This window comes from Triturus cristatus, unplaced genomic scaffold, assembly GCF_964204655.1.
Source record: "Triturus cristatus unplaced genomic scaffold, aTriCri1.1 SCAFFOLD_686, whole genome shotgun sequence".
NCBI lineage: Eukaryota > Metazoa > Chordata > Amphibia > Caudata > Salamandridae > Triturus > Triturus cristatus.
This window is the reverse complement of record NW_028187700.1, coordinates 93,338-111,000: the sequence shown is the minus strand read 5'-3', so window position 1 is coordinate 111,000 and position 17,663 is coordinate 93,338. Positions and strand designations below refer to the sequence as shown.

Below are 17,663 nucleotides of genomic sequence, written 5' to 3'. Positions count from 1 at the left end.
TTTAAAACCTCCTTATTGGAAACCTAAAACATCACAAGACTTAATGTAACCCATTTCTTTCATAAAAAAGATTTTTAAAGTACCCCACAAAAGAAATATAAAACACCACGAGTGCTAGAAGAATATTACATTAACGTTAAAGATAGAATAGGGCAAATGCATTTGCAGTTGAAACTGAAGTTTGGTACTTATTCAGATATTATTTACATTGCCAATTTTTAGCTGAGATTCTAAAGGAACTGAGAGAGAAAATGGAATTCAAGTTTTGTCAGAAGTGGGATTTGATCCCACGCCTCCAGGAGAGACTGCGGCCTTAACTCAGCGCCTTAGACCACTCGGCCATCCTGACTCCATGCTGCTTTTTCATCTAAAGGGTGAGAAAGATATTAGGAACCAAAAAATGCACAGAGCTTAGGCCAATAGTGGCTAGAGCAAGAAAAAAACTCACTGCACTCTTCCAAGAAGACAATCCTATAAGCCACTGCGAGGGAAATGATCATATTTCTCAAGAAAAAAAGTAGAGTAAACACAGGACTGTCAGAAGTGGGATTTGAACCCACGCCTCCAGAGGAGACTGCGACCTGAACGCAGCGCCTTAGACCACTCGGCCATCCTGACTTGCTTTCCCGGGTTCTTCCAGAGGCCAGACAGCCATGAAGGTGAGGTAGTGAAAAGGAATGCCCTCAATTTATTTATCCTATTATATGCACTTCCAACAGATCTTTGAACAATCTGTACAGAGCAGGACCTATGGAGAACTCTTTAGAACTTTGAGGCGAACAAAGAGAAAGTGCTATTCACCAGCCACTTGAACGGCTCAAAGCTGCTTTGAAATTGAGACAATAGCCACCTCTTGGCTGGCTAAAGCAATTTCAACAAGGGATCTCAAAGTCACAACATAGGGTGGAGTATGCAAATTTAAGCAGCCCCTGATCAAAGCCCTAAGGAAATTGCTGTAAGTGTGCTGGAGTCCAGTTGTCTACCAGATGCATGGCATTCTTCCAAATTTGCAGGGCCCGTCTGGCCAGGGCATACAAGAGCATGACTCTTCCAGATGACCTCTTACATGGGTCCTATGCTCATTTGGTAAGGATTGCGCTTTGTCAGCAAGACGTTATAGAACCTAAATATATGAGAAACCCCATCTCTCTTGACAAGAGGAGAACGGAATAACGTGCCAGGTGAAGACCAACAGATGCAACTTCCATCAGATGTTAACCTGATAAAGGAGATTAAATCTCCAAAAGGCATGTCAGAAGTGGGATTCGAACCCACGCCTCCAAAGGAGACTGTGGCCTAAACACAGCACCTTAGACCTCTCGGCCATCCTGACAGTATAGGCTTTTAAGAAATGAATAAAAGTTACTCAGAAACGTCTACCTCCATGCAAGCCTGAAATAATTTAAACCTTCAAACACAAGGTGCAACTTTATGCACAGGACAATAAACACAGAAGAACACATACGAAAGCACTTTATTTCACAGGTATACAGTTTTCATGCTTTTAGAACACCACATACCTCTCACCAGCTATTTAAGGTCCTGTATCCGACTCACAACATTTCCTTGCCTGCGACCTCTCTCTCTACACAAACAACTACAGCACAGGAAGTAGGAAGGCAATAGGTGGGGCAGTTTATGCAAATTTATGCTGCCAATGTGCCTTGCAGATTCATGCAGGATTTCTAGATCCTTGCTGGATACAAGAGAGTAGGCCTTGTTCCAGATAAACTATCCCTAGCAGGGAAAGTCTGAGCACAGGCACTCTTTTGCTCTTTAGCCCCTGGCCTGGGACTCACCCTCACTTGCTGAGGCATGAAATTCTGCATACCAACTTTGCACAGAAGGTATGTTTGTGGTTGTTTGGGGATGGGTGGGAGGTCAAGAGCAGGGAAAAGCAGGTCTCCTTCACTACTAGACTCCTCTTCTATGTCTCCCTGCTATTCACTCACTCTGTCTTTGTTTCATTCTCTCCTTCCACAATACTCCTTCTCACTCACTCGCTCTATCACTTGTATTTTTGCCCTTGCACTGCATTCTATAGTGGAAACATCTCTTGAATGAAGCATCTGAAAATGACGTGACATAAAATTTAAAACCTCCTTATTGGAAACCTAAAACATCACAAGACTTAATGTAACCCATTTCTTTCATAAAAAAGATTTTTAAAGTACCCCACAAAAGAAATATAAAACACCACGAGTGCTAGAAGAATATTACATTAACGTTAAAGATAGAATAGGGCAAATGCATTTGCAGTTGAAACTGAAGTTTGGTACTTATTCAGATATTATTTACATTGCCAATTTTTAGCTGAGATTCTAAAGGAACTGAGAGAGAAAATGGAATTCAAGTTTTGTCAGAAGTGGGATTTGATCCCACGCCTCCAGGAGAGACTGCGGCCTTAACTCAGCGCCTTAGACCACTCGGCCATCCTGACTCCATGCTGCTTTTTCATCTAAAGGGTGAGAAAGATATTAGGAACCAAAAAATGCACAGAGCTTAGGCCAATAGTGGCTAGAGCAAGAAAAAAACTCACTGCACTCTTCCAAGAAGACAATCCTATAAGCCACTGCGAGGGAAATGATCATATTTCTCAAGAAAAAAAGTAGAGTAAACACAGGACTGTCAGAAGTGGGATTTGAACCCACGCCTCCAGAGGAGACTGCGACCTGAACGCAGCGCCTTAGACCACTCAGCCATCCTGACTTGCTTTCCCAGCATCTTCCAGAGGCCAGACAGCCATGCAGGTGAGGTAGTGAAAAGGAATGCCCTCAATTTATTTATCCTATTATATGCACTTCCAACAGATCTTTGAACAATCTGTACAGAGCAGGACCTATGGAGAACTCTTTAGAACTTTGAGGCGAACAAAGAGAAAGTGCTATTCACCAGCCACTTGAACGGCTCAAAGCTGCTTTGAAATTGAGACAATAGCCACCTCTTGGCTGGCTAAAGCAATTTCAACAAGGGATCTCAAAGTCACAACATAGGGTGGAGTATGCAAATTTAAGCAGCCCCTGATCAAAGCCCTAAGGAAATTGCTGTAAGTGTGCTGGAGTCCAGTTGTCTACCAGATGCATGGCATTCTTCCAAATTTGCAGGGCCCGTCTGGCCAGGGCATACAAGAGCATGACTCTTCCAGATGACCTCTTACATGGGTCCTATGCTCATTTGGTGAGGATTGCGCTTTGTCAGCAAGACGTTATAGAAACTAAATATATGAGAAACCCCATCTCTCTTGACAAGAGGAGAACGGAATAACGTGCCAGGTGAAGACCAACAGATGCAACTTCCATCAGATGTTAACCTGATAAAGGAGATTAAATCTCCAAAAGGCATGTCAGAAGTGGGATTCGAACCCACGCCTCCAAAGGAGACTGTGGCCTAAACACAGCACCTTAGACCTCTCGGCCATCCTGACAGTATAGGCTTTTAAGAAATGAATAAAAGTTACTCAGAAACGTCTACCTCCATGCAAGCCTGAAATAATTTAAACCTTCAAACACAAGGTGCAACTTTATGCACAGGACAATAAACACAGAAGAACACATACGAAAGCACTTTATTTCACAGGTATACAGTTTTCATGCTTTTAGAACACCACATACCTCTCACCAGCTATTTAGGGTCCTGTATCCGACTCACAACATTTCCTTGCCTGCGACCTCTCTCTCTACACAAACAACTACAGCACAGGAAGTAGGAAGGCAATAGGTGGGGCAGTTTATGCAAATTTATGCTGCCAATGTGCCTTGCAGATTCATGCAGGATTTCTAGATCCTTGCTGGATACAAGAGAGTAGGCCTTGTTCCAGATAAACTATCCGTAGCAGGGAAAGTCTGAGCACAGGCACTCTTTTGCTCTTTAGCCCCTGGCCTGGGACTCACCCTCACTTGCTGAGGAGTGAAATTCTGCATGCCAACTTTGCACAGAAGGTATGTTTGTGGTTGTTTGGGGATGGGTGGGAGGTCAAGAGCAGGGAAAAGCAGGTCTTCTTCACTACTAGACTCCTCTTCTATGCCTCCCTGCCATTCACTCACTCTGTCTTTGTTTCATTCTCTCCTTCCACAACACTCCTTCTCACTCACTCACTCTATCACTTGTATTTTTGCCCTTGCTCTGCATTCAATAGTGGAAACATCTCTTGAATGAAGCATCTGAAAATGACGTGACATAAAATTTAAAACCTCCTTATTGGAAACCTAAAACATCACAAGACTTAATGTAACCCATTTCTTTCATAAAAAAGATTTTTAAAGTACCCCACAAAAGAAATATAAAACACCACGAGTGCTAGAAGAATATTACATTAACGTTAAAGATAGAATAGGGCAAATGCATTTGCAGTTGAAACTGAAGTTTGGTACTTATTCAGATATTATTTACATTGCCAATTTTTAGCTGAGATTCTAAAGGAACTGAGAGAGAAAATGGAATTCAAGTTTTGTCAGAAGTGGGATTCGAACCCACGCCTCCAGCAGAGACTGCGGCCTAAACGCAGCACCTTAGACCACTCGGCCATCCTGACCCCATGCTACTTTTTCATCTAAAGGGTGAGAAAGATATTAGGAACCAAAAAATGCACAGAGCTTAGGCCAATAGTGGCTAGAGCAAGAAAAAAACTCACTGCACTCTTCCAAGAAGACAATCCTATAAGCCACTGCGAGGGAAATGATCATATTTCTCAAGAAAATAATTAGAGTAAACACAGGACTGTCAGAAGTGGGATTTGAACCCACGCCTCCAGAGGAGATTGCGACCTGAACGCAGCGCCTTAGACCACTCGGCCATCCTGACTTGCTTTCCCAGCATCTTCCAGAGGCCAGACAGCCACGCAGGTGAGGTACTGAAAAGGAATGCCCTCAATTTATTTATCCTATTATATGCACTTCCAACAGATCTTTGAACAATCTGTACAGAGCAGGACCTATGGAGAACTCTTTAGAACTTTGAGGCGAACAAAGAGAAAGTGCTATTCACCAGCCACTTGAACGGCTCAAAGCTGCTTTGAAATTGAGACAATAGCCACCTCTTGGCTGGCTAAAGCAATTTCAACAAGGGATCTCAAAGTCACAACATAGGGTGGAGTATGCAAATTTAAGCAGCCCCTGATCAAAGCCCTAAGGAAATTGCTGTAAGTGTGCTGGAGTCCAGTTGTCTACCAGATGCATGGCATTCTTCCAAATTTGCAGGGCCCGTCTGGCCAGGGCATACAAGAGCATGATTCTTCCAGATGACCTCTTACATGGGTCCTATGCTCATTTGGTGAGGATTGCGCTTTGTCAGCAAGACGTTATAGAACCTAAATATATGAGAAACCCCATCTCTCTTGACAAGAGGAGAACGGAATAACGTGCCAGGTGAAGACCAACAGATGCAACTTCCATCAGATGTTAACCTGATAAAGGAGATTAAATCTCCAAAAGGCATGTGAGAAGTGGGATTCGAACCCATGCCTCCAAAGGAGACGGTGGCCTAAACACAGCACCTTAGACCTCTCGGCCATCCTGACAGTATAGGCTTTTAAGAAATGAATAAAAGTTACTCAGAAACGTCTACCTCCATGCAAGCCTGAAATAATTTAAACCTTCAAACACAAGGTGCAACTTTATGCACAGGACAATAAACACAGAAGAACACATACGAAAGCACTTTATTTCACAGGTATACAGTTTTCATGCTTTTAGAACACCACACACCTCTCACCAGCTATTTAGGGTCCTGTATCCGACTCACAACATTTCCTTGCCTGCGACCTCTCTCTCTACACAAACAACTACAGCACAGGAAGTAGGAAGGCAATAGGTGGGGCAGTTTATGCAAATTTATGCTGCCAATGTACCTTGCAGATTCATGCAGGATTTCTAGATCCTTGCTGGATACAAGAGAGTAGGCCTTGTTCCAGATAAACTATCCCTAGCAGGGAAAGTCTGAGCACAGGCACTCTTTTGCTCTTTAGCCCCTGGCCTGGGACTCACCCTCACTTGCTGAGGCGTGAAATTCTGCATACCAACTTTGCACAGAAGGTATGTTTGTGGTTGTTTGGGGATGGGTGGGAGGTCAAGAGCAGGGAAAAGCAGGTCTCCTTCACTACTAGACTCCTCTTCTATGCATCCCTGCCATTCACTCACTCTGTCTTTGTTTCATTCTCTTCTTCCACAACACTCCTTCTCACTCACTCGCTCTATCACTTGTATTTTTGCCCTTGCTCTGCATTCTATAGTGGAAACATCTCTTGAATGAAGCATCTGAAAATGACGTGACATAAAATTTAAAACCTCCTTATTGGAAACCTAAAACATCACAAGACTTAATGTAACCCATTTCTTTCATAAAAAAGATTTTTAAAGTACCCCACAAAAGAAATATAAAACACCACGAGTGCTAGAAGAATATTACATTAACGTTAAAGATAGAATAGGGCAAATGCATTTGCAGTTGAAACTGAAGTTTGGTACTTATTCAGATATTATTTACATTGCCAATTTTTAGCTGAGATTCTAAAGGAACTGAGAGAGAAAATGGAATTCAAGTTTTGTCAGAAGCGGGATTCGAACCCACGCCTCCATGAGAGACTGCGGCCTTAACGCAGCGCCTTAGACCACTCGGCCATCCTGACCCCATGCTGCTTTTTTATCTAAAGGGTGAGAAAGATATTAGGAACCAAAAAATGCACAGAGCTTAGGCCAATAGTGGCTAGAGCAAGAAAAAAACTCACTGCACTCTTCCAAGAAGACAATCCTATAAGCCACTGCGAGGGAAATGATCATATTTCTCAAGAAAAAAAGTAGAGTAAACACAGGACTGTCAGAAGTGGGATTTGAACCCACGCCTCCAGAGGAGACTGCGACCTGAACGCAGCGCCTTAGACCACTCGGCCATCCTGACTTGCTTTCCCAGCATCTTCCAGAGGCCAAACAGCCATGCAGGTGAGGTACTGAAAAGGAATGCCCTCAATTTACTTATCCTATTACATGCACTTCCAACAGATCTTTGAACAATCTGTACAGAGCAGGACCTATGGAGAACTCTTTAGAACTTTGAGGCGAACAAAGAGAAAGTGCTATTCACCAGCCACTTGAACGGCTCAAAGCTGCTTTGAAATTGAGACAATAGCCACCTCTTGGCTGGCTAAAGCAATTTCAACAAAGGATCTCAAAGTCACAACATAGGGTGGAGTATGCAATTTTAAGCAGCCTCTGATCAAAGCCCTAAGGAAATTGCTGTAAGTGTGCTGGAGTCCAGTTGTCTACCAGATGCATGGCATTCTTCCAAATTTGCAGGGCCCGTCTGGCCAGGGCATACAAGAGCATGACTCTTCCAGATGACCTCTTACATGGGTCCTATGCTCATTTGGTAAGGATTGCGCTTTGTCAGCAAGACGTTATAGAACCTAAATATATGAGAAACCCCATCTCTCTTGACAAGAGGAGAACGGAATAACGTGCCAGGTGAAGACCAACAGATGCAACTTCCATCAGATGTTAACCTGATAAAGGAGATTAAATCTCCAAAAGGCATGCCAGAAGTGGGATTCGAACCCATGCATCCAAAGGAGACTGTGGCCTAAACACAGCACCTTAGACCTCTCGGCCATCCTGACAGTATAGACTTTTAAGAAATGAATAAAAGTTACTCAGAAACGTCTACCTCCATGCAAGCCTGAAATAATTTAAACCTTCAAACACAAGGTGCAACTTTATGCACAGGACAATAAACACAGAAGAACACATACGAAAGCACTTTATTTCACAGGGATACAGTTTTCATGCTTTTAGAACACCACATACCTCTCACCAGCTATTTAGGGTCCTGTATCCGACTCACAACATTTCCTTGCCTGCGACCTCTCTCTCTACACAAACAACTACAGCACAGGAAGTAGGAAGGCAATAGGTGGGGCAGTTTATGCAAATTTATGCTGCCAATGTGCCTTGCAGATTCATGCAGGATTTCTAGATCCTTGCTGGATACAAGAGAGTAGGCCTTGTTCCAGATAAACTATCCCTAGCAGGGAAAGTCTGAGCACAGGCACTCTTTTGCTCTTTAGCCCCTGGCCTGGGACTCACCCTCACTTGCTGAGGCATGAAATTCTGCATACCAACTTTGCACAGAAGGTATGTTTGTGGTTGTTTGGGGATGGGTGGGAGGTCAAGAGCAGGGAAAAGCAGGTCTCCTTCACTACTAGACTCCTCTTCTATGCCTCCCTGCTATTCACTCACTCTGTCTTTGTTTCATTCTCTCCTTCCACAATACTCCTTCTCACTCACTCGCTCTATCACTTGTATTTTTGCCCTTGCACTGCATTCTATAGTGGAAACATCTCTTGAATGAAGCATCTGAAAATGACGTGACATAAAATTTAAAACCTCCTTATTGGAAACCTAAAACATCACAAGACTTAATGTAACCCATTTCTTTCATAAAAAAGATTTTTAAAGTACCCCACAAAAGAAATATAAAACACCACGAGTGCTAGAAGAATATTACATTAACGTTAAAGATAGAATAGGGCAAATGCATTTGCAGTTGAAACTGAAGTTTGGTACTTATTCAGATATTATTTACATTGCCAATTTTTAGCTGAGATTCTAAAGGAACTGAGAGAGAAAATGGAATTCAAGTTTTGTCAGAAGTGGGATTTGATCCCACGCCTCCAGGAGAGACTGCGGCCTTAACTCAGCGCCTTAGACCACTCGGCCATCCTGACTCCATGCTGCTTTTTCATCTAAAGGGTGAGAAAGATATTAGGAACCAAAAAATGCACAGAGCTTAGGCCAATAGTGGCTAGAGCAAGAAAAAAACTCACTGCACTCTTCCAAGAAGACAATCCTATAAGCCACTGCGAGGGAAATGATCATATTTCTCAAGAAAAAAAGTAGAGTAAACACAGGACTGTCAGAAGTGGGATTTGAACCCACGCCTCCAGAGGAGACTGCGACCTGAACGCAGCGCCTTAGACCACTCGGCCATCCTGACTTGCTTTCCCAGCATCTTCCAGAGGCCAGACAGCCATGCAGGTGAGGTACTGAAAAGGAAAGCCCTCAATTTATTTATCCTATTATATGCACTTCCAACAGATCTTTGAACAATCTGTACAGAGCAGGACCTATGGAGAACTCTTTAGAACTTTGAGGCGAACAAAGAGAAAGTGCTATTCACCAGCCACTTGAACGGCTCAAAGCTACTTTGAAATTGAGACAATAGCCACCTCTTGGCTGGCTAAAGCAATTTCAACAAGGGATCTCAAAGTCACAACATAGGGTGGAGTATGCAAATTTAAGCAGCCCCTGATCAAAGCCCTAAGGAAATTGCTGTAAGTGTGCTGGAGTCCAGTTGTCTACCAGATGCATGGCATTCTTCCAAATTTGCAGGGCCCGTCTGGCCAGGGCATACAAGAGCATGACTCTTCCAGATGACCTCTTACATGGGTCCTATGCTCATTTGGTAAGGATTGCGCTTTGTCAGCAAGACGTTATAGAACCTAAATATATGAGAAACCCCATCTCTTTTGACAAGAGGAGAACGGAATAACGTGCCAGGTGAAGACCAACAGATGCAACTTCCATCAGATGTTAACCTGATAAAGGAGATTAAATCTCCAAAAGGCATGTCAGAAGTGGGATTCGAACCCACGCCTCCAAAGGAGACTGTGGCCTAAACACAGCACCTTAGACCTCTTGGCCATCCTGACAGTAGAGGCTTTTAAGAAATGAATAAAAGTTACTCAGAAACGTCTACCTCCATGCAAGCCTGAAATAATTTAAACCTTCAAACACAAGGTGCAACTTTATGCACAGGACAATAAACACAGAAGAACACATACGAAAGCACTTTATTTCACAGGTATACAGTTTTCATGCTTTTAGAACACCACATACCTCTCACCAGCTATTTAAGGTCCTGTATCCGACTCACAACATTTCCTTGCCTGCGACCTCTCTCTCTACACAAACAACTACAGCACAGGAAGTAGGAAGGCAATAGGTGGGGCAGTTTATGCAAATTTATGCTGCCAATGTGCCTTGCAGATTCATGCAGGATTTCTAGATCCTTGCTGGATACAAGAGAGTAGGCCTTGTTCCAGATAAACTATCCCTAGCAGGGAAAGTCTGAGCACAGGCACTCTTTTGCTCTTTAGCCCCTAGCCTGGGACTCACCCTCACTTGCTGAGGCATGAAATTCTGCATACCAACTTTGCACAGAAGGTATGTTTGTGGTTGTTTGGGGATGGGTGGGAGGTCAAGAGCAGGGAAAAGCAGGTCTCCTTCACTACTAGACTCCTCTTCTATGCCTCCCTGCTATTCACTCACTCTGTCTTTGTTTCATTCTCTCCTTCCACAATACTCCTTCTCACTCACTCGCTCTATCACTTGTATTTTTGCCCTTGCACTGCATTCTATAGTGGAAACATCTCTTGAATGAAGCATCTGAAAATGACGTGACATAAAATTTAAAACCTCCTTATTGGAAACCTAAAACATCACAAGACTTAATGTAACCCATTTCTTTCATAAAAAAGATTTTTAAAGTACCCCACAAAAGAAATATAAAACACCACGAGTGCTAGAAGAATATTACATTAACGTTAAAGATAGAATAGGGCAAATGCATTTGCAGTTGAAACTGAAGTTTGGTACTTATTCAGATATTATTTACATTGCCAATTTTTAGCTGAGATTCTAAAGGAACTGAGAGAGAAAATGAAATTCAAGTTTTGTCAGAAGTGGGATTTGATCCCACGCCTCCAGGAGAGACTGCGGCCTTAACTCAGCGCCTTAGACCACTCGGCCATCCTGACTCCATGCTGCTTTTTCATCTAAAGGGTGAGAAAGATATTAGGAACCAAAAAATGCACAGAGCTTAGGCCAATAGTGGCTAGAGCAAGAAAAAAACTCACTGCACTCTTCCAAGAAGACAATCCTATAAGCCACTGCGAGGGAAATGATCATATTTCTCAAGAAAAAAAGTAGAGTAAACACAGGACTGTCAGAAGTGGGATTTGAACCCACGCCTCCAGAGGAGACTGCGACCTGAACGCAGCGCCTTAGACCACTCGGCCATCCTGACTTGCTTTCCCAGCATCTTCCAGAGGCCAGACAGCCATGCAGGTGAGGTAGTGAAAAGGAATGCCCTCAATTTATTTATCCTATTATATGCACTTCCAACAGATCTTTGAACAATCTGTACAGAGCAGGACCTATGGAGAACTCTTTAGAACTTTGAGGCGAACAAAGAGAAAGTGCTATTCACCAGCCACTTGAACGGCTCAAAGCTGCTTTGAAATTGAGACAATAGCCACCTCTTGGCTGGCTAAAGCAATTTCAACAAGGGATCTCAAAGTCACAACATAGGGTGGAGTATGCAAATTTAAGCAGCCCCTGATCAAAGCCCTAAGGAAATTGCTGTAAGTGTGCTGGAGTCCAGTTGTCTACCAGATGCATGGCATTCTTCCAAATTTGCAGGGCCCGTCTGGCCAGGGCATACAAGAGCATGACTCTTCCAGATGACCTCTTACATGGGTCCTATGCTCATTTGGTAAGGATTGCGCTTTGTCAGCAAGACGTTATAGAACCTAAATATATGAGAAACCCCATCTCTCTTGACAAGAGGAGAACGGAATAACGTGCCAGGTGAAGACCAACAGATGCAACTTCCATCAGATGTTAACCTGATAAAGGAGATTAAATCTCCAAAAGGCATGTCAGAAGTGGGATTCGAACCCACGCCTCCAAAGGAGACTGTGGCCTAAACACAGCACCTTAGACCTCTCGGCCATCCTGACAGTATAGGCTTTTAAGAAATGAATAAAAGTTACTCAGAAACGTCTACCTCCATGCAAGCCTGAAATAATTTAAACCTTCAAACACAAGGTGCAACTTTATGCACAGGACAATAAACACAGAAGAACACATACGAAAGCACTTTATTTCACAGGTATACAGTTTTCATGCTTTTAGAACACCACATACCTCTCACCAGCTATTTAAGGTCCTGTATCCGACTCACAACATTTCCTTGCCTGCGACCTCTCTCTCTACACAAACAACTACAGCACAGGAAGTAGGAAGGCAATAGGTGGGGCAGTTTATGCAAATTTATGCTGCCAATGTACCTTGCAGATTCATGCAGGATTTCTAGATCCTTGCTGGATACAAGAGAGTAGGCCTTGTTCCAGATAAACTATCCCTAGCAGGGAAAGTCTGAGCACAGGCACTCTTTTGCTCTTTAGCCCCTGGCCTGGGACTCACCCTCACTTGCTGAGGCGTGAAATTCTGCATACCAACTTTGCACAGAAGGTATGTTTGTGGTTGTTTGGGGATGGGTGGGAGGTCAAGAGCAGGGAAAAGCAGGTCTCCTTCACTACTAGACTCCTCTTCTATGCATCCCTGCCATTCACTCACTCTGTCTTTGTTTCATTCTCTTCTTCCACAACACTCCTTCTCACTCACTCGCTCTATCACTTGTATTTTTGCCCTTGCTCTGCATTCTATAGTGGAAACATCTCTTGAATGAAGCATCTGAAAATGACGTGACATAAAATTTAAAACCTCCTTATTGGAAACCTAAAACATCACAAGACTTAATGTAACCCATTTCTTTCATAAAAAAGATTTTTAAAGTACCCCACAAAAGAAATATAAAACACCACGAGTGCTAGAAGAATATTACATTAACGTTAAAGATAGAATAGGGCAAATGCATTTGCAGTTGAAACTGAAGTTTGGTACTTATTCAGATATTATTTACATTGCCAATTTTTAGCTGAGATTCTAAAGGAACTGAGAGAGAAAATGGAATTCAAGTTTTGTCAGAAGTTGGATTTGAACCCACGCCTCCAGGAGAGACTGCGGCCTTAACGCATCGCCTTAGACCACTGGGCCATCCTGACCGCATGCTGCTTTTTCATCTAAAGGGTGAGAAATATATTAGGAACCAAAAAATGCACAGAGCTTAGGCCAATAGTGGCTAGAGCAAGAAAAAAACTCACTGCACTCTTCCAAGAAGACAATCCTATAAGCCACTGCGAGGGAAATGATCATATTTCTCAAGAAAAAAAGTAGAGTAAACACAGTACTGTCAGAAGTGGGATTTGAACCCACGCCTCCAGAGGAGACTGCGACCTGAACGCAGCGCCTTAGACCACTCGGCCATCCTGACTTGCTTTCCCAGCATCTTCCAGAGGCCAGACAGCCATGCAGGTGAGGTACTGAAAAGGAATGCCCTCAATTTATTTATCCTATTATATGCACTTCCAACAGATCTTTGAACAATCTGTACAGAGCAGGACCTATGGAGAACTCTTTAGAACTTTGAGGCAAACAAAGAGAAAGTGCTATTCACCAGCCACTTGAACGGCTCAAAGCTGCTTTGAAATTGAGACAATAGCCACCTCTTGGCTGGCTAAAGCAATTTCAACAAGGGATCTCAAAGTCACAACATAGGGTGGAGTATGCAAATTTAAGCAGCCCCTGATCAAAGCCCTGAGGAAATTGCTGTAAGTGTGCTGGAGTCCAGTTGTCTACCAGATGCATGGCATTCTTCCAAATTTGCAGGGCCCGTCTGGCCAGGGCATACAAGAGCATGACTCTTCCAGATGACCTCTTACATGGGTCCTATGCTCATTTGGTAAGGATTGCGCTTTGTCAGCAAGACGTTATAGAACCTAAATATATGAGAAACCCCATCTCTCTTGACAAGAGGAGAACGGAATAACGTGCCAGGTGAAGACCAACAGATGCAACTTCCATCAGATGTTAACCTGATAAAGGAGATTAAATCTCCAAAATGCATGTCAGAAGTGGGATTCGAACCCACGCCTCCAAAGGAGACGGTGGCCTAAACACAGCAACTTAGACCTCTCGGCCATCCTGACAGTATAGGCTTTTAAGAAATGAATAAAAGTTACTCAGAAACGTCTACCTCCATGCAAGCCTGAAATAATTTAAACCTTCAAACACAAGGTGCAACTTTATGCACAGGACAATAAACACAGAAGAACACATATGAAAGCACTTTATTTCACAGGTATACAGTTTTCATGCTTTTAGAACACCACATACCTCTCACCAGCTATTCAGGGTCCTGTATCCGACTCACAACATTTCCTTGCCTGCGACCTCTCTCTCTACACAAACAACTACAGCACAGGAAGTAGGAAGGCAATAGGTGGGGCAGTTTATGCAAATTTATGCTGCCAATGTGCCTTGCAGATTCATGCAGGATTTCTAGATCCTTGCTGGATACAAGAGAGTAGGCCTTGTTCCAGATAAACTATCCCTAGCAGGGAAAGTCTGAGCACAGGCACTCTTTTGCTCTTTAGCCCCTGGCCTGGGACTCACTCTCACTTGCTGAGGCGTGAAATTCTGCATACCAACTTTGCACAGAAGGTATGTTTGTGGTTGTTTGGGGATGGGTGGGAGGTCAAGAGCAGGGAAAAGCAGGTCTCCTTCACTACTAGACTCCTCTTCTATGCCTCCCTGCCATTCACTCACTCTGTCTTTGTTTCATTCTCTCCTTCCACAACACTCCTTCTCACTCACTCGCTCTATCACTTGTATTTTTGCCCTTGCTCTGCATTCTATAGTGGAAACATCTCTTGAATGAAGCATCTGAAAATGACGTGACATAAAATTTAAAACCTCCTTATTGGAAACCTAAAACATCACAAGACTTAATGTAACCCATTTCTTTCATAAAAAAGATTTTTAAAGTACCCCACAAAAGAAATATAAAACACCACGAGTGCTAGAAGAATATTACATTAACGTTAAAGATAGAATAGGGCAAATGCATTTGAAACTGAAGTTTGGTACTTATTCAGATATTATTTACATTGCCAATTTTTAGCTGAGATTCTAAAGGAACTGAGAGAGAAAATGGAACTCAAGTTTTGTCAGAAGTGGGATTCGAACCCACGCCTCCATGAGAGACTGCGGCCTTAACGCAGCGCCTTAGACCACTCGGCCATCCTGACCCCATGCCGCTTTTTCATCTAAAGTGTGAGAAAGATATTAGGAACCAAAAAATGCACAGAGCTTAGGCCAATAGTGGCTAGAGCAAGAAAAAAACTCACTGCACTCTTCCAAGAAGACAATCCTATAAGCCACTGCGAGGGCAAAGATCATATTTCTCAAGAAAAAAAGTAGAGTAAACACAGGACGGTCAGAAGTGGGATTTGAACCCACGCCTCCAGAGGAGACTGCGACCTGAACGCAGCGCCTTAGACCACTCGGCCATCCGGACTTGCTTTCCCAGCATCTACCAGAGGCCAAACAGCCATGCAGGTGAGGTACTGAAAAGGAATGCCCTCAATTTACTTATCCTATTATATGCACTTCCAACAGATCTTTGAACAATCTGTACAGAGCAGGACCTATGGAGAACTCTTTAGAACTTTGAGGCGAACAAAGAGAAAGTGCTATTCACCAGCCACTTGAACGGCTCAAAGCTGCTTTGAAATTGAGACAATAGCCACCTCTTGGCTGGCTAAAGCAATTTCAACAAAGGATCTCAAAGTCACAACATAGGGTGGAGTATGCAAATTTAAGCAGCCTCTGATCAAAGCCCTAAGGAAATTGCTGTAAGTGTGCTGGAGTCCAGTTGTCTACCAGATGCATGGCATTCTTCCAAATTTGCAGGGCCCGTCTGGCCAGGGCATACAAGAGCATGACTCTTCCAGATGACCTCTTACATGGGTCCTATGCTCATTTGGTAAGGATTGCGCTTTGTCAGCAAGACGTTATAGAACCTAAATATATGAGAAACCCCATCTCTCTTGACAAGAGGAGAACGGAATAACGTGCCAGGTGAAGACCAACAGATGCAACTTCCATCAGATGTTAACCTGATAAAGGAGATTAAATCTCCAAAAGGCATGCCAGAAGTGGGATTCGAACCCATGCCTCCAAAGGAGACTGTGGCCTAAACACAGCACCTTAGACCTCTCGGCCATCCTGACAGTATAGGCTTTTAAGAAATGAATAAAAGTTACTCAGAAACGTCTACCTCCATGCAAGCCTGAAATAATTTAAACCTTCAAACACAAGGTGCAACTTTATGCACAGGACAATAAACACAGAAGAACACATACGAAAGCACTTTATTTCACAGGTATACAGTTTTCATGCTTTTAGAACACCACATACCTCTCACCAGCTATTTAGGGTCCTGTATCCGACTCACAACATTTCCTTGCCTGCGACCTCTCTCTCTACACAAACAACTACAGCACAGGAAGTAGGAAGGCAATAGGTGGGGCAGTTTATGCAAATTTATGCTGCCAATGTGCCTTGCAGATTCATGCAGGATTTCTAGATCCTTGCTGGATACAAGAGAGTAGGCCTTGTTCCAGATAAACTATCCCTAGCAGGGAAAGTCTGAGCACAGGCACTCTTTTGCTCTTTAGCCCCTGGCCTGGGACTCACCCTCACTTGCTGAGGCGTGAAATTCTGCATACCAACTTTGCACAGAAGGTATGTTTGTGGTTGTTTGGGGATGGGTGGGAGGTCAAGAGCAGGGAAAAGCAGGTCTCCTTCACTACTAGACTCCTCTTCTATGCCTCCCTGCTATTCACTCACTCTGTCTTTGTTTCATTCTCTCCTTCCACAATACTCCTTCTCACTCACTCGCTCTATCACTTGTATTTTTGCCCTTGCACTGCATTCTATAGTGGAAACATCTCTTGAATGAAGCATCTGAAAATGACGTGACATAAAATTTAAAACCTCCTTATTGGAAACCTAAAACATCACAAGACTTAATGTAACCCATTTCTTTCATAAAAAAGATTTTTAAAGTACCCCACAAAAGAAATATAAAACACCACGAGTGCTAGAAGAATATTACATTAACGTTAAAGATAGAATAGGGCAAATGCATTTGCAGTTGAAACTGAAGTTTGGTACTTATTCAGATATTATTTACATTGCCAATTTTTAGCTGAGATTCTAAAGGAACTGAGAGAGAAAATGGAATTCAAGTTTTGTCAGAAGTTGGATTTGAACCCACGCCTCCAGGAGAGACTGCGGCCTTAACGCATCGCCTTAGACCACTGGGCCATCCTGACCGCATGCTGCTTTTTCATCTAAAGGGTGAGAAATATATTAGGAACCAAAAAATGCACAGAGCTTAGGCCAATAGTGGCTAGAGCAAGAAAAAAACTCACTGCACTCTTCCAAGAAGACAATCCTATAAGCCACTGCGAGGGAAATGATCATATTTCTCAAGAAAAAAAGTAGAGTAAACACAGTACTGTCAGAAGTGGGATTTGAACCCACGCCTCCAGAGGAGACTGCGACCTGAACGCAGCGCCTTAGACCACTCGGCCATCCTGACTTGCTTTCCCAGCATCTTCCAGAGGCCAGACAGCCATGCAGGTGAGGTACTGAAAAGGAATGCCCTCAATTTATTTATCCTATTATATGCACTTCCAACAGATCTTTGAACAATCTGTACAGAGCAGGACCTATGGAGAACTCTTTAGTACTTTGAGGCAAACAAAGAGAAAGTGCTATTCACCAGCCACTTGAACGGCTCAAAGCTGCTTTGAAATTGAGACAATAGCCACCTCTTGGCTGGCTAAAGCAATTTCAACAAGGGATCTCAAAGTCACAACATAGGGTGGAGTATGCAAATTTAAGCAGCCCCTGATCAAAGCC

At 43.2% G+C, this 17,663-nt stretch overlaps 15 non-coding genes across 15 annotated transcripts; all 15 read right to left on the bottom strand.

The window, feature by feature from the left end:
- Positions 1 to 535: 535 nt before the first annotated feature.
- TRNAL-CAG (transfer RNA leucine (anticodon CAG)) lies at positions 536 to 618 on the bottom strand. Its single transcript has one exon. It is a non-coding gene; the product is annotated as a tRNA-Leu (tRNA).
- A 632-nt stretch (positions 619 to 1,250) lies between these two features.
- Positions 1,251 to 1,333, bottom strand: TRNAL-UAG (transfer RNA leucine (anticodon UAG)). Its single transcript has one exon. It is a non-coding gene; the product is annotated as a tRNA-Leu (tRNA).
- Positions 1,334 to 2,626: 1,293 nt separating this feature from the next.
- Positions 2,627 to 2,709, bottom strand: TRNAL-CAG (transfer RNA leucine (anticodon CAG)). The gene has a single exon. It is a non-coding gene; the product is annotated as a tRNA-Leu (tRNA).
- A 632-nt stretch (positions 2,710 to 3,341) lies between these two features.
- Positions 3,342 to 3,424, bottom strand: TRNAL-UAG (transfer RNA leucine (anticodon UAG)). The gene has a single exon. It is a non-coding gene; the product is annotated as a tRNA-Leu (tRNA).
- A 1,024-nt stretch (positions 3,425 to 4,448) lies between these two features.
- On the bottom strand, positions 4,449 to 4,531 carry TRNAL-UAG (transfer RNA leucine (anticodon UAG)). Its single transcript has one exon. It is a non-coding gene; the product is annotated as a tRNA-Leu (tRNA).
- Positions 4,532 to 4,717: 186 nt separating this feature from the next.
- Positions 4,718 to 4,800, bottom strand: TRNAL-CAG (transfer RNA leucine (anticodon CAG)). Its single transcript has one exon. It is a non-coding gene; the product is annotated as a tRNA-Leu (tRNA).
- A 1,739-nt stretch (positions 4,801 to 6,539) lies between these two features.
- Positions 6,540 to 6,622, bottom strand: TRNAL-AAG (transfer RNA leucine (anticodon AAG)). The gene has a single exon. It is a non-coding gene; the product is annotated as a tRNA-Leu (tRNA).
- Positions 6,623 to 6,808: 186 nt separating this feature from the next.
- Positions 6,809 to 6,891, bottom strand: TRNAL-CAG (transfer RNA leucine (anticodon CAG)). Its single transcript has one exon. It is a non-coding gene; the product is annotated as a tRNA-Leu (tRNA).
- Positions 6,892 to 8,899: 2,008 nt separating this feature from the next.
- On the bottom strand, positions 8,900 to 8,982 carry TRNAL-CAG (transfer RNA leucine (anticodon CAG)). Its single transcript has one exon. It is a non-coding gene; the product is annotated as a tRNA-Leu (tRNA).
- A 632-nt stretch (positions 8,983 to 9,614) lies between these two features.
- TRNAL-UAG (transfer RNA leucine (anticodon UAG)) lies at positions 9,615 to 9,697 on the bottom strand. Its single transcript has one exon. It is a non-coding gene; the product is annotated as a tRNA-Leu (tRNA).
- Positions 9,698 to 10,990: 1,293 nt separating this feature from the next.
- Positions 10,991 to 11,073, bottom strand: TRNAL-CAG (transfer RNA leucine (anticodon CAG)). The gene has a single exon. It is a non-coding gene; the product is annotated as a tRNA-Leu (tRNA).
- A 632-nt stretch (positions 11,074 to 11,705) lies between these two features.
- TRNAL-UAG (transfer RNA leucine (anticodon UAG)) lies at positions 11,706 to 11,788 on the bottom strand. The gene has a single exon. It is a non-coding gene; the product is annotated as a tRNA-Leu (tRNA).
- Positions 11,789 to 13,081: 1,293 nt separating this feature from the next.
- Positions 13,082 to 13,164, bottom strand: TRNAL-CAG (transfer RNA leucine (anticodon CAG)). The gene has a single exon. It is a non-coding gene; the product is annotated as a tRNA-Leu (tRNA).
- Positions 13,165 to 14,897: 1,733 nt separating this feature from the next.
- Positions 14,898 to 14,980, bottom strand: TRNAL-AAG (transfer RNA leucine (anticodon AAG)). Its single transcript has one exon. It is a non-coding gene; the product is annotated as a tRNA-Leu (tRNA).
- Positions 14,981 to 17,257: 2,277 nt separating this feature from the next.
- On the bottom strand, positions 17,258 to 17,340 carry TRNAL-CAG (transfer RNA leucine (anticodon CAG)). Its single transcript has one exon. It is a non-coding gene; the product is annotated as a tRNA-Leu (tRNA).
- Between the last annotated feature and the right edge of the window lie 323 nt (positions 17,341 to 17,663).